The 11,838-nt window shown below is 34.1% G+C and overlaps 1 pseudogene; it reads right to left on the bottom strand.

The window, feature by feature from the left end:
• Positions 1-7,658: 7,658 nt before the first annotated feature.
• Positions 7,659-9,129, bottom strand: LOC130862607 (spartin-like; annotated as a pseudogene).
• Positions 9,130-11,838: the final 2,709 nt, after the last annotated feature.

Genomic DNA, 11,838 nt, shown 5'->3' with positions numbered 1-11,838 from the left:
ATATGTCCTTTTGTTTTATTTCATCTCAATGAAGGTTTCTCTTCTTTTTTCAAAATGATAATTTGAACTTCCTCATAGCTACACATTTAACAATTTAATTTTCATCTCCTTTTCAATGGAGAGCATGTTTTTATTGTTTGCAATAACTTCGTATTTATGAGATCTGTTTTAACCATGAAACTCACCATGGATGAGCTCTAGAGATTAATTAGTGTTTACTTGCGAAGGCTTTCTTTGGGTGGTCTGTCTGAGAGGCAGTATGCATGCTTATAACAGTTATAGCTTACTAATGAATAGACACTATCATCATTACAAGTCACAATTATTTTTTCTAATAGTAATTTTAATAATGAAATTTCTTATGTGTCAGAAGTTACAATGCTAAACATATTTTAATTTTATTTTTGAGATCATAATGTGATTACATTATTCACTTCTCTTTCCTCCTTCCAACCCCACCCATACAGATCCCCCTACTTTTCTTTAAGCTCAAGAACTTTTTGTTCACTAATTGCTATTGCATATATATGCATGCATGTATATATATATATATATATATATATATATATATTCCTTAGTCTATAAAATGTCACTTTTATGTATTTTTTCAGGACTAGCAATTTATTACTTGACAACCGAGATTGGTCTGATCTTCCCTCTCAAAGATCACCTCCCTGCTCTTAGCTTTCTTCAGTTACCTGTTGTTGCTCGTGTAAGGTTGAGACCTAATGGATCTTTCCCCATCCATCTTGACTTATTCATTGCTATCATTCTTCAGCTAATGTTTGGGCAGTTGTGTTTTTAGGGCCTTATAGGTGTATCTTATGTGTTTCTAGGAGACAACATCTCAGGAAATGCCACAATCCTCTGTCTATTAAGATCTTTTCATTTCCTCTTTTGCAATGTTCCCTGATCCTTAGACATGGAAATGTTTTGTAGATGTATCAGTTGGGACAGAGATTCAAAACTCTACAATTTGATTAGTTGTGGATTTCTGTAGTTTTCCCTCTCTGTTGCTAGAAGAAGTTATCTTGATCAAGGAAAGACTACACTTCTTAAGGAGTGATATAAAGACAATTGTTTATAGGTTCTTGTTAGGGTTATACTGATAAAGCAAATTAACACCAGATATTTGTAACACTCGATATTAGTTTCTGATGGTACGTCAACAAGGCAAGTAGTTTTAGGGTTGTCATGTGCAGAAAGTAGCAAGAGAGTTGCCGATGTAGGGATGACTTTAAAACATTGTAGACACTCTTTTGTCACAACCCAGGCAGATTTTTATTAATCTCTAGTAGTTTTCAAATCTTTATATAAGCAACCATGTTTAGTATTCTTATTCTTTTCATAGTGTTTTCCAACTTCTTCTAATAATACCACAATAAACCTGAAATTTCATGGTTAGTGATTCATTACCTACCTAACCTTTACATACATGCCCAAATTCCACATCACATTCTTCTGTAATAAAATAACATTCCTGTCTTTTAAAGAATACATGAAAACATAATATTTACTTTTTATGTGTGTGTTTTGAAGATTGATTGAAACCTTTCTACTTAATTAGTACTTTGACTTACTGTTCTGTCCACCATGGGAACAGGCCTTTAAATAGTACTTGAGGTTTTGCATATTTATGGGTGTGTATGTGTGTATTTGTGTGTGTGTGTGCTTGTTTATTTCTGTGGAAGGAACCTAGTATCTTTCAAATGCTAGGGAAACAGCTTATCACTGAGTTAAATGCTCAAAATGTTAGTAGGGATTATATAGAGAGAGTCACATGAATATCTGTAGGGAGCACTTAACTCACTGGGTTCAGCCAATCTTAGTCTGAAAAACATTCATATTGTCTTGTCAATATAAATAATATAGTTTGTCAATTATTTAACTAAAATTTTCATTATTCTTAAATATGCAAATATATTATCTGTAATATATATTTGTAAATATTTTGTTATATACATTATATATTATGAAGTTTTCTCCTTGCCTACTCTCTAGAATATTAAACATACATATATATAGTAAAATTGCATATTATTTTATGTAAAAACAAACACAACTTGTACAATCATGTAAACTATAGAATTTTTGTATATATTATATCATACTACCTTATTATTCACCAAGATTATATATAATATACAACTGACCTTACAAAATATTCAATTAATGTCTTTAGGAATGAATTAATAGTACAATAGTATCAAGTAAATGGTTAAATATTTTAATAAACATTCTAAAGCAAATGAATTAATTCTCTGAAACATATAATGGACAGCCGTTTACTTTTAACTTTGTTATTAAATAAAATCAACCAAATGAAGATTTTGCTACCTGCTTATTTCTTTCTTGATATCTGTGATTTTTATCCTTTATGATATTTTCTCTTAGGATTAGGGAGATTTAAACTGGATATGGCTAGTCAATCTAATTTCCTTTCTGGGCCTAATATTTGGCTTTTAACATTGCTAAAGGATTATGAAAGCAAGAAAGTTAGGCTGAATTTAAATATATTGAAATATAAATTCGTTAAAATTCAGTGTTCTGGGTCTATGTAGCTTTATTTATGAATTTTCTTGTTATTTAAAAATAATTAAATTAAAAATACTTATGTTATATGTTATAATGATGCTAGTAATTGTTCTTAAGTCTATAAAATTATGTTTGAAATGAAAGGTTTTTCAGTAATGCCTGGCATGTATATTAAAAAAAAAAAAAAACATGTCAACAGAAGTTCTCTGTCTGGCACACTCCTTCCTGTACTAAAAGTGCACTTCATTATGAATGGATGTTTTTTGGATTAAGTTCAGGACTGAACTGTTTTCAGAAAATTATCTCTATTTTGGCCAGCATCCCAGGGGTATTGGCATACTCTAATGGCATTCCTATAAAGGATCTCTCCATATTTCTTTGTGATCAACAATTCAGGAATCTATTTAAATGCCTTCAATATTACTGTTATCCTTTATCTTATGAAAAGAAAGTTGACTACCTTTCCTTTCCTGTATCCTATCTTTTCAACATTAACAGGCTGATAGAGACATCTTCAAGTCTATCACTTCTCTATCATTCATAACCAGTATTTTTAGTTTACAAATTTATATAAATTATTTTGCAAAAATGCAAATTTAATTTTGAATGTGTGTTGAGATCATTATTCCTTACTACGATTTTGTTAAGTCACATATTATGCCTTGCTCTTGAATGATTGCGTGGAATTTAGGTTTTCTCAACAAAGTTCTAGTTGTCCTGTTAAAAAGTATTTTAAGTGTAGAACACCAAAAAAAAAAAAAAAAAGCCCATCAAACATTATAGCCTGAGTCACATTCCTGAAACTACACAATTGTACAGAAGATCCTGTCATAAGTTCCTGTAACTAACATAAGGAGCCAACCCCAGACTGTGGAAGACTGCTCAACTTTTAAGTCATATAAAGTTACCCTGATAATAAATAAGCTTTTGGAATCTGCCAATTGGATTTCTAGAGTTTTAGCTAAGATATCGTCATTTTCACTATTAAAAATCCATCAGATCTGGAACATATTGTTCTATTGTAGTCACACAAAATATATTACATTGTCTAAAACTTCACAGATATTTTCTGTTTATATTTTTAAACCAATGAATTCTCATACCCAATCTCTTGCTTTTAAATGGAGATGTACTCATCCACATAATTTGATTTACATTTTCTTCATAAGCAAAAGTTATGGAATATTTCAAAATCAGGCTTCATCCTCCCTTTGTCACTTTTGTTCTGTGTATTGGACTAACCGATGTCCACAGTTATAGAATAAATACATCAACAACTTTAACAGAAGCAAAGATGAATGCTTCTGAATTAAACCAACCTATACATTTTGAAAATGACTTGAGTTCAAGTAAATAAATAAGCTTTTGAGGAAAAACTTTCTGTTTTTATTTCCACAAGAGATGAGAGGCTAATGATTCATTCTGGGTTAATAAAAATAAGATTTGATGGAGGAAGACCCTCTCAAAAATATCCAATAGGAGCAGATGGCCCAGATGTTCCAAAATTTTACAGGTATTCTGTTGAAGTTTCCTCTTTCTTATTTCTACATCCAGAAGAGCTTCAAGACTACTTGCTGAGATGATCCAGCCTCACAGAATACTCCAGACAGGACTTGACTATAAACCTTAATTTTCTCTGGGTTACCATAGATTATTAGGACCCCCAACCAGCATGAAGTAGCATAGAAAACTACACCCACATCCCCAAAATATGGATTATGGATGTTTGTTTTTGTTTAGTGGGTTGGTTACAAGTTGTTATGGATAATGGTCAGGAAAAAAAGCAAAACAAAGGAGAATAGATTCAGGGTTTGTTTTGAAAAGGAAGAAAGGAGAGGTGCTGTGGGATAATACTCTTGTACACTGTAATGATTTGTCCCTCATATAGGTTTAATAAAAAGTTTACTTGGTTAGTATCTAACAGGAAATACAGGTGGGACCACCAGACTAGGAGAATTTTGAGAAGAAGAAAGGCAGAGTCACAGTCATCATCCAAAATCACAGCAAGCAAGGTGGGAAGTCCTACTGAGAAAAGATACTAATCCATATGGCGAAACCTAGATAAGAATTATGTATTAATTAAAGTTGTAAGATACAGTTAGTCATAAGCATGAGCAATATGTCAATCAGTTTATAATTAGTATAACCCTCTGTGTGTTTTTATGGGACTGAAGGGCTGTGGGACTTGGTGGTACAGAAACTTACATTTACAAGTAAATAAATATTTTTAAAAGTAACTTATATTATTCATTTATAGGCTGTTTTGTTGTTGGGATCTTGACAAGATATATTGGCTAAAGATCATTGTGTCTATGAGTGTTGGCATGCAAGACAAATCTTGCCTGCACAAAGATTCACTCACCCTACCTCCTCTTTCCAATCCCATTTCTAATTTTTATCAGAGATATTGATTTTCATTAGCTGTTTGTGTCTTAGAATTAAGAATACTGATAAAGACCTTGTTACTTCTATCAAAACAATGAGTAGGTAAGAAGACACAGTGATAGAGTATATAAGAGTGCTTGTTGTAAATCATTACTTCTCTCTCTCTCTTTCTCTCCTTCCTTAGTCTCATCTTTACTTATTCCTTCTCTGCCTTTCTCCATTTTATCTTCTTTCCTTCTTTTTCTCTTCTCTGTACAAACATACACCAAAACCCTGTAAACAGTAATAATATAATTTAGGTAGAGTTATAAACACCTCAAAATTAATCATGTTTTTCCCTGCTTTAAGTTTTCATTCATTTTCTCTAGTTTCGTTCTGCACAGCCACCATCATGTGTTTGTACTGATAAACATTAGTTTTCAATACTAGTTTCTAGCAACATGAATATGTTCACTTTCAGCCTGTAGTATCAGAGAATATATTGTTTCTTCTGCTCATTTGTTTCACTCTACAAGCCTCCTTTTTAATTTCACCAGAGAGTTTGGTACTTATTCAGGTGTCCAGTGATTGCATGTGGAATCCCCATAAAAAGTCTTACTAGAGGATAAACACTCAAAAAATGCCTGGTAATCTGCTCTTCTGCAGAATGTAACAGAAGATCTAAATATATAAATATACTTTTTAACTTTTAAGTTAATAAAACATTGCTGATAGAACAAGGTAATATGTATCCCAATATCATATAACCATTATTAATACCTAATTGTTGAAAATGTTCTTGAGTAACACAGTCATGAAAAGAAAGATTAGACACATAAGAAATTGCTAATTTTTTATAAAATGTTCTACATAGGTACTTCTTAAAATAAATTAGGCAAAATATGTCCTCATACATTTATAAAAAGAATTTTTTGCTTAAGAATTTTTATGAATTTTTATATAAATGTGCTTTTTATTAGCTTTCTTTCCTGTTTTGTTCCCTTCCATTTCTCATAAATTTGTTTGTCTTCCTCTTTTAAACAAACCAATGGAAAATATTTTTATTAACCAGCGACATTTAAGTTCTTTATATTGTCTATACATTTTTATTGTTGTTTGTTTTTGATAATGTAAGTTAATTACAAACTATCTTTCTTCATTTTCAACCCTTCGAATCCTGTCATTATCCTTGCCTCTTTTTCAAATTCATGACCTATTTGCTCTTAATTATTATTGCATATAAATTTGCATTTATGTATTCATACATATTTCTAAATAATCCACACCCATGTCTATAATGACCAACTTGAAAGTGATTCTCTATGTATTGTACTAAAGAATCTTGCCTTTATAGTTCACCCACAAAAATAATCATACATAATTTTTATTTGATTCCATAACAGCTTAGTGAAAAAAATAAAATATAAACTCTAAAGATCTATGGATACTATGACATATTGATTTTTGTTCCTAAATTATGAAAGGTAATCAGAATTAATATTATAATCGATTTAAAATATTTTTCTGTTAATCTTTGGTAAAATAATATCACCTTAATTAATTGGTATTACTTTGTATAAGAACTAAATAAAAATAAACTTTTTGCTCCATGATCCTGTTCTTCCTTCTGTAGCACGATATTTTGGATGAGTTCCGCACACTGTTATTCGCTTCCCTGTATTTGCTCACTAGCAGTTAGGGATTCTTTGATCTCCAAGGTTGCTGTTGTATAATTGATCAAAGCTTTGAACCTGAGGTAGAGCATTAAGAGCTTGGATTCTGAAATGTCAGTCCATCCCTCTCTCTTTGAGCGTGCATGTTTGTGGACAGATAATTAAATTTATTTTAAAAAGAAGGAAGCAATTGTTCAATTCAATATCATTAGAACACAACATAAAGAGGCTTCAATAACTGATTGCAGGGGACAATTTAGACATATGTTTGGATACCTTAAAATATAGAGTTAATGGACTTTCTTCACAATAACCATGTGATTAATTTTGTTCTTCTATTGTGAAAATGAATAACAGCCAAACCTGATATACTGACAATCTACTAGTATAAAATGAAGTCAAACTTCTTGAGGTTTTTAGGAGTTTGAACATTACAAATAATACGTATTTCATGGCAAAAGAACTCTTGCAGAGGTCATTCTAAACCCTCGGAATTTCAATGCAGCTTCTGCTTTCTACCTGCTGACAATGGTTCTGAAAGGGACAGAGAGAACTCGTGAAGCATGTGTCATCCAGACTACAAACACTGACTTCTAAAGTGTATGTGTGAGGACCTAGCAGTGAAAGTGAGTATTGAGGAGAGTGATCTATTGCTCATGATACTGCCAAGACAACATTGATTTGATTGTCTCAACCAAGCTTAATTAAATTGCAGTATAAGGTGTTCCTGGAACCACTGCAGTGGAAGTGAACTCTGCTGTCATGTAACTGGGAATTGTGACCCAGTTGGGTAGGACAGAAATGCAATAGCTTTTTGTAAAAAGCTTTATTTTAACTGCAAAAATATTTGAGCCCCATTTAAGGGAAAATAAACTCACTGAGACTATAAACTGCATATTTCTAGAGGCCAGATGTAAGAATACTGATTATTTTTCTTGTGAGTGGATACATGCCCCAAACTTCTGACAGTTATTTTGTAGGAATGAATACACAGAAAACACTGTTTCTTGTGTGGAGAATCCATGTCTGCTATCTCACACACCCCATCTGCTAAGGCTTTGGTGTAGGTCACTCCCAGAACTCCTGTTATTCAGCTTTCGTCTTTGCTCCTTTCTCCTCTTCCTATGTCTGCTTTTCTGTGTTTCCTCTCACATCTGTGCTTGCACCTCCCTGGGTCTCTTTCTGAGAGCTGTTAATGATCTGGTAGTCCTCAAGGAGTGTGTGCCCCATCTACTTTGTGGTTCTCTTCACCATGGCTTTGATGCCCATGCTGTCAATATTGTAGGCAGTAAGGTCAACGTTGATAGCAGAGTCCCCCGCTTTGTGGGTAGCTTCTCCTGCATTGGGTTCATACTTGTATCTGACCATTTGTACAGTTTCTGCAGACACATTACTGACGATGCATTCAGCCTCACACTCCAAGCCCTGCCAGACAGTTGAAAATCCTTAAACACTACTTTCTGCCACAACCATGGCACAGTCCAGAGTGGACTTCACTTCATTGTCTCTCAAGAAATTCTGGAACGTGTTTACTTCCATGCTTCTTGAAACGGAGTGAGTTTTTTGCCAACGCAATTTGCTACAGTTCAGATGCCATCAACCAGGAACTGGCCGACTTTTGCTGCTCCTCCAGTTGCCTGCTTTGCTATGTAGAGGCCCCTGATGACAACTGGACTCACTTCCACTGGTTTTTCCTCTGGTTGAATGCGCTCTCGGAGTTTAGAAACTCCTCTTTGGATTGCTTTGCCAGAAAATTCAGCACCTTTTACTAAACTTCAACTCACCCAGGAATCGCCTGACAGAATGTTGTGGGCCACTTTCTCCCTCCATTCAGGTAGTTCTTTCGATTTTTCTTCTGAACTTGGCTCACAGGGCACAATCTGACTCAAATTAACTTTTTCACTTGAAGCATCTTAGTCTTTTTCCCACGCTTTCCTTTATCGTGTGCATCCTTGCTGCCTTGGTCTACTGAAGAATCTGAAGAACCCTACTGTTGATATTGGTGCCAGAAGCTTCCTTCAGTGGCTCAGAGGGGTGTAGTGCTCTCCCAGGGATGTGGAATTCACCTTCTCCTTCTGCTCTATTCCAGTTTGCCTGGAGCCCAAGGTCAGACATCTGCCTCAGCAGATCCTCCAACAGTTCTCCGTCATCTTCTAGGAACTCAGATGACAGAACGACCCCTACGAAGCACCCTGCGGCTTGGAATGGTATCTGAAAACATGTGGGCTCCCGCGGTGCACTTCAGAACTGACGACCTATCAGGAACTCAGGGGTACAACCAGTCACACAACTGGAGAAACCCAGGAGGGCTGTTCAGAACCGCATCCAGAGAATTATGCAAGAACCTCACAATGAGCAGGTACCCAGGGTATGACAGAGCACTAACCTCTCCCGCAGGGTTTACAAAAAAGATCTGCACTCCGTTTGGTATCAAAATCAGTTCGTCTGCATGGAGCCCCAAGGTCTTGAGAAGGGCAGACTGGGAACAGTTCCTATAGAAGTCTTCTGCCACTGGGGAGATCTCCCTGGTGCAGACATTCTGAAATGTTTCTTTCATCTTCTGTTGTATATGTCTGGTGGACACCCACGCAGGGCCCCTGCACCCTGGCTCTGCTGCTGGGCACTGATGCCCTTAAGCAGGTGTCCTATTCCTTGCTTATAATAGTTCTTTGCATCTTCCTTCTGCCCTAGCTCGTCCGTGTTCAGCCCTTTACTGATAAACAAAAAGGCCTTCTCATATGCTTCCTTGATTATCTTAATCTCAGCAGGTTCTCCATTTTCCAGCTCTCACTCCATCTTTTACAGAATAAATGCAAACCTTGCCATAGCTTCCTTGTCCAGTAGGATTACACTGCGGTCCACAAAATTAATTTTTATTTTCCAGGAACCACTTCTAGAAGGCTCAAGGGATGCCAGCGGTCTCCTCCGAGCCGAGAGCCCACTGAGAGACCGCGAGCGCAAGCCTGACACCCTCCGGCCCCAGCCAGGCCCTGCAATAGCTTTTTATTTCCCTTTGTTCACCTATTTCCTTAACATAACCCTGTATATCAATGAATTCTACTCGACTAAGTTCTCAGCAGAATTCTGGATTAAATCAATGTTTTTAAGGTATAAAAAAATCAATTACTAAGCTACAACAGGGTTTAATACAAAAAATAATTTTTGGCAAAAGTATTTTAATTTCCCTATTCATATAGATATCAAAATAAAATAGAGTAAATGTTCCCTTTTAATGAAAAATATATTGACATGAGAAATCATTACAATTTCTCTCAGAAAATAATACTCTATTTCCTAATCTTTCCTTTCAGAGATCCTGCTAAAGTACCATATATATATATATACTGGATAATTTAGCTTGACCCTTTGAAAGGAGAACTTTTTTTAACAAAAACATGCTATTTTTAGAAAAAGAAACTATAAAACTTAGCTTTGAGCTTGTCTAGGAGGTCCTTCTGTCTATACGTTGCTTTTATTGGTTAATGAATAAAAAATAAAGAAATTGGCTTGGCCTATAGCATGGGAGGAGAAAGACTGAGTTAGAAAGAAGCCATGGAGTCACCAGAGACAGATGCTGGGAACTTTGCCTGGTAAAACACATCCAGGTGGTGATATACAGATTAATAGAAATGGGTTAAGTTAATAAGAGTTAGCCAATAAGAAGCTAGAAATAATGGAACAAACAGTGATTTAATTAATACAGTTTCTTTGTGAATATTTTGGGTCTAAGCTAGACAGGCGACCAGCACCTAACAAGCTGACTTCCTCCAACATTGATCATTAGGAGCTTTTGAAGGATAAATAAAAGTAATATATTGTAAAGTGGGGCAAACTCAAGTTTCATTTCCAAAAAAAAAAAAAAAAATGGAAAAGCTTTTTTTAATACACATTTTTGAACTGATATTGTCTCTGTGATGTTCTCTCTTTCTTTGTCTCCCCCTCCCTCTCTTTCTTTCTTTCTTTCTTTCTTTCTTTCTTGCCATTCCCCTTTCTCCCCAGGAGTCATTCTATTTAGCTTTTCCATAATTGACTTTTTTCCATCACAATGGATTTCACTTACTTTATATAGCATTTGTTGTACAAACACAATGTAAATAATAATTAGGTACTATTTTGAAGAAAAATTTGGATGTCAACATGCATTAAGTCTTCTTATTCAAGGGTGACACCTTGCTATTATCCAATATAAAGATCCTTTATGAAACCAAAACGAATCTCTAACTTGCGAATAGCTAACTCCTTCTACATATTTTCTAAACCCTTTCAGTAACTCCTATCACATTGTTGATGCATGTGGCAGAGGAATTTCTAAATATATACATATATATATATATATATATATATATATTGGTTATAAAGATATGTTATTTTAGTGATTTACACATTGCACTGAATGGTAAGCAGTACTTCTAATGACCAATTTCATGTATCCTATATTTTGTATTGATAAAAACAAAGGCTTTCTATTTCTCTGTCTTGGAAACATTTATTATCTATAATTGGGAGACAAACTTACCTTTCTAGTCTTGCATTTTATAATTCCTTATCATTTCTCAGCTTTAACAACACTTGTTTAAAATAGTTTTTGATGAATATGCATAGAATTATGGTACAGTTTTATTTTAACTTTGTTGTGATTTGCCCTTAGGTAAAATGTGAAGGAAGCATGGAAGTCGCAGTGTATTGTTTTTCTCTCAACACACAAAGACATACACTCTCCAACCTGTGCAAATATGTAACCTTGTATAACAGTAAACGATTAGGATTAATGAACATCTGAAAATGATAATTCTGTGGGTGTATTCCATTGTATAAACAGATATTTTATAAGATAACCTTTGGAGATCTTTATATGAAGAAAAATAGTATAATTAAAACTCACATGTACAAAAGCTTACAAAAACTGGAATAATAAGGATTTTATTTTATATCTGTGTGAATGTATATACATTATTTACTGTATATAAAACATCTGATTAGAATATATATATAGGTATTAAATATGAAGCTCCAAAATTATATTTTTAATTAATTTTTTTGAGATTGCATTCAAATCTTTAGCTCACCATTGTTTGCATTGTATGGAATCAGGTACAATTACTCCATATTTTTTAAAGAATATTTCATTCAGTTGGTTTGGCAAAGGTAAGGGTTTAATCCAATTCGTTGACATTTTGCATTATCACTAAGCAAGCTGTCATTTTTGTAGTTCCTTTTGCCTATATAGCATACAGTTGTATTGAGTATTTTGGGTTTGTGTGTTTTT

The sequence above is a fragment of the Chionomys nivalis genome, chromosome 20, assembly GCF_950005125.1.
Source record: "Chionomys nivalis chromosome 20, mChiNiv1.1, whole genome shotgun sequence".
Lineage (NCBI taxonomy): Eukaryota > Metazoa > Chordata > Mammalia > Rodentia > Cricetidae > Chionomys > Chionomys nivalis.
This window is presented reverse-complemented; position numbering and strand designations above follow the sequence as displayed.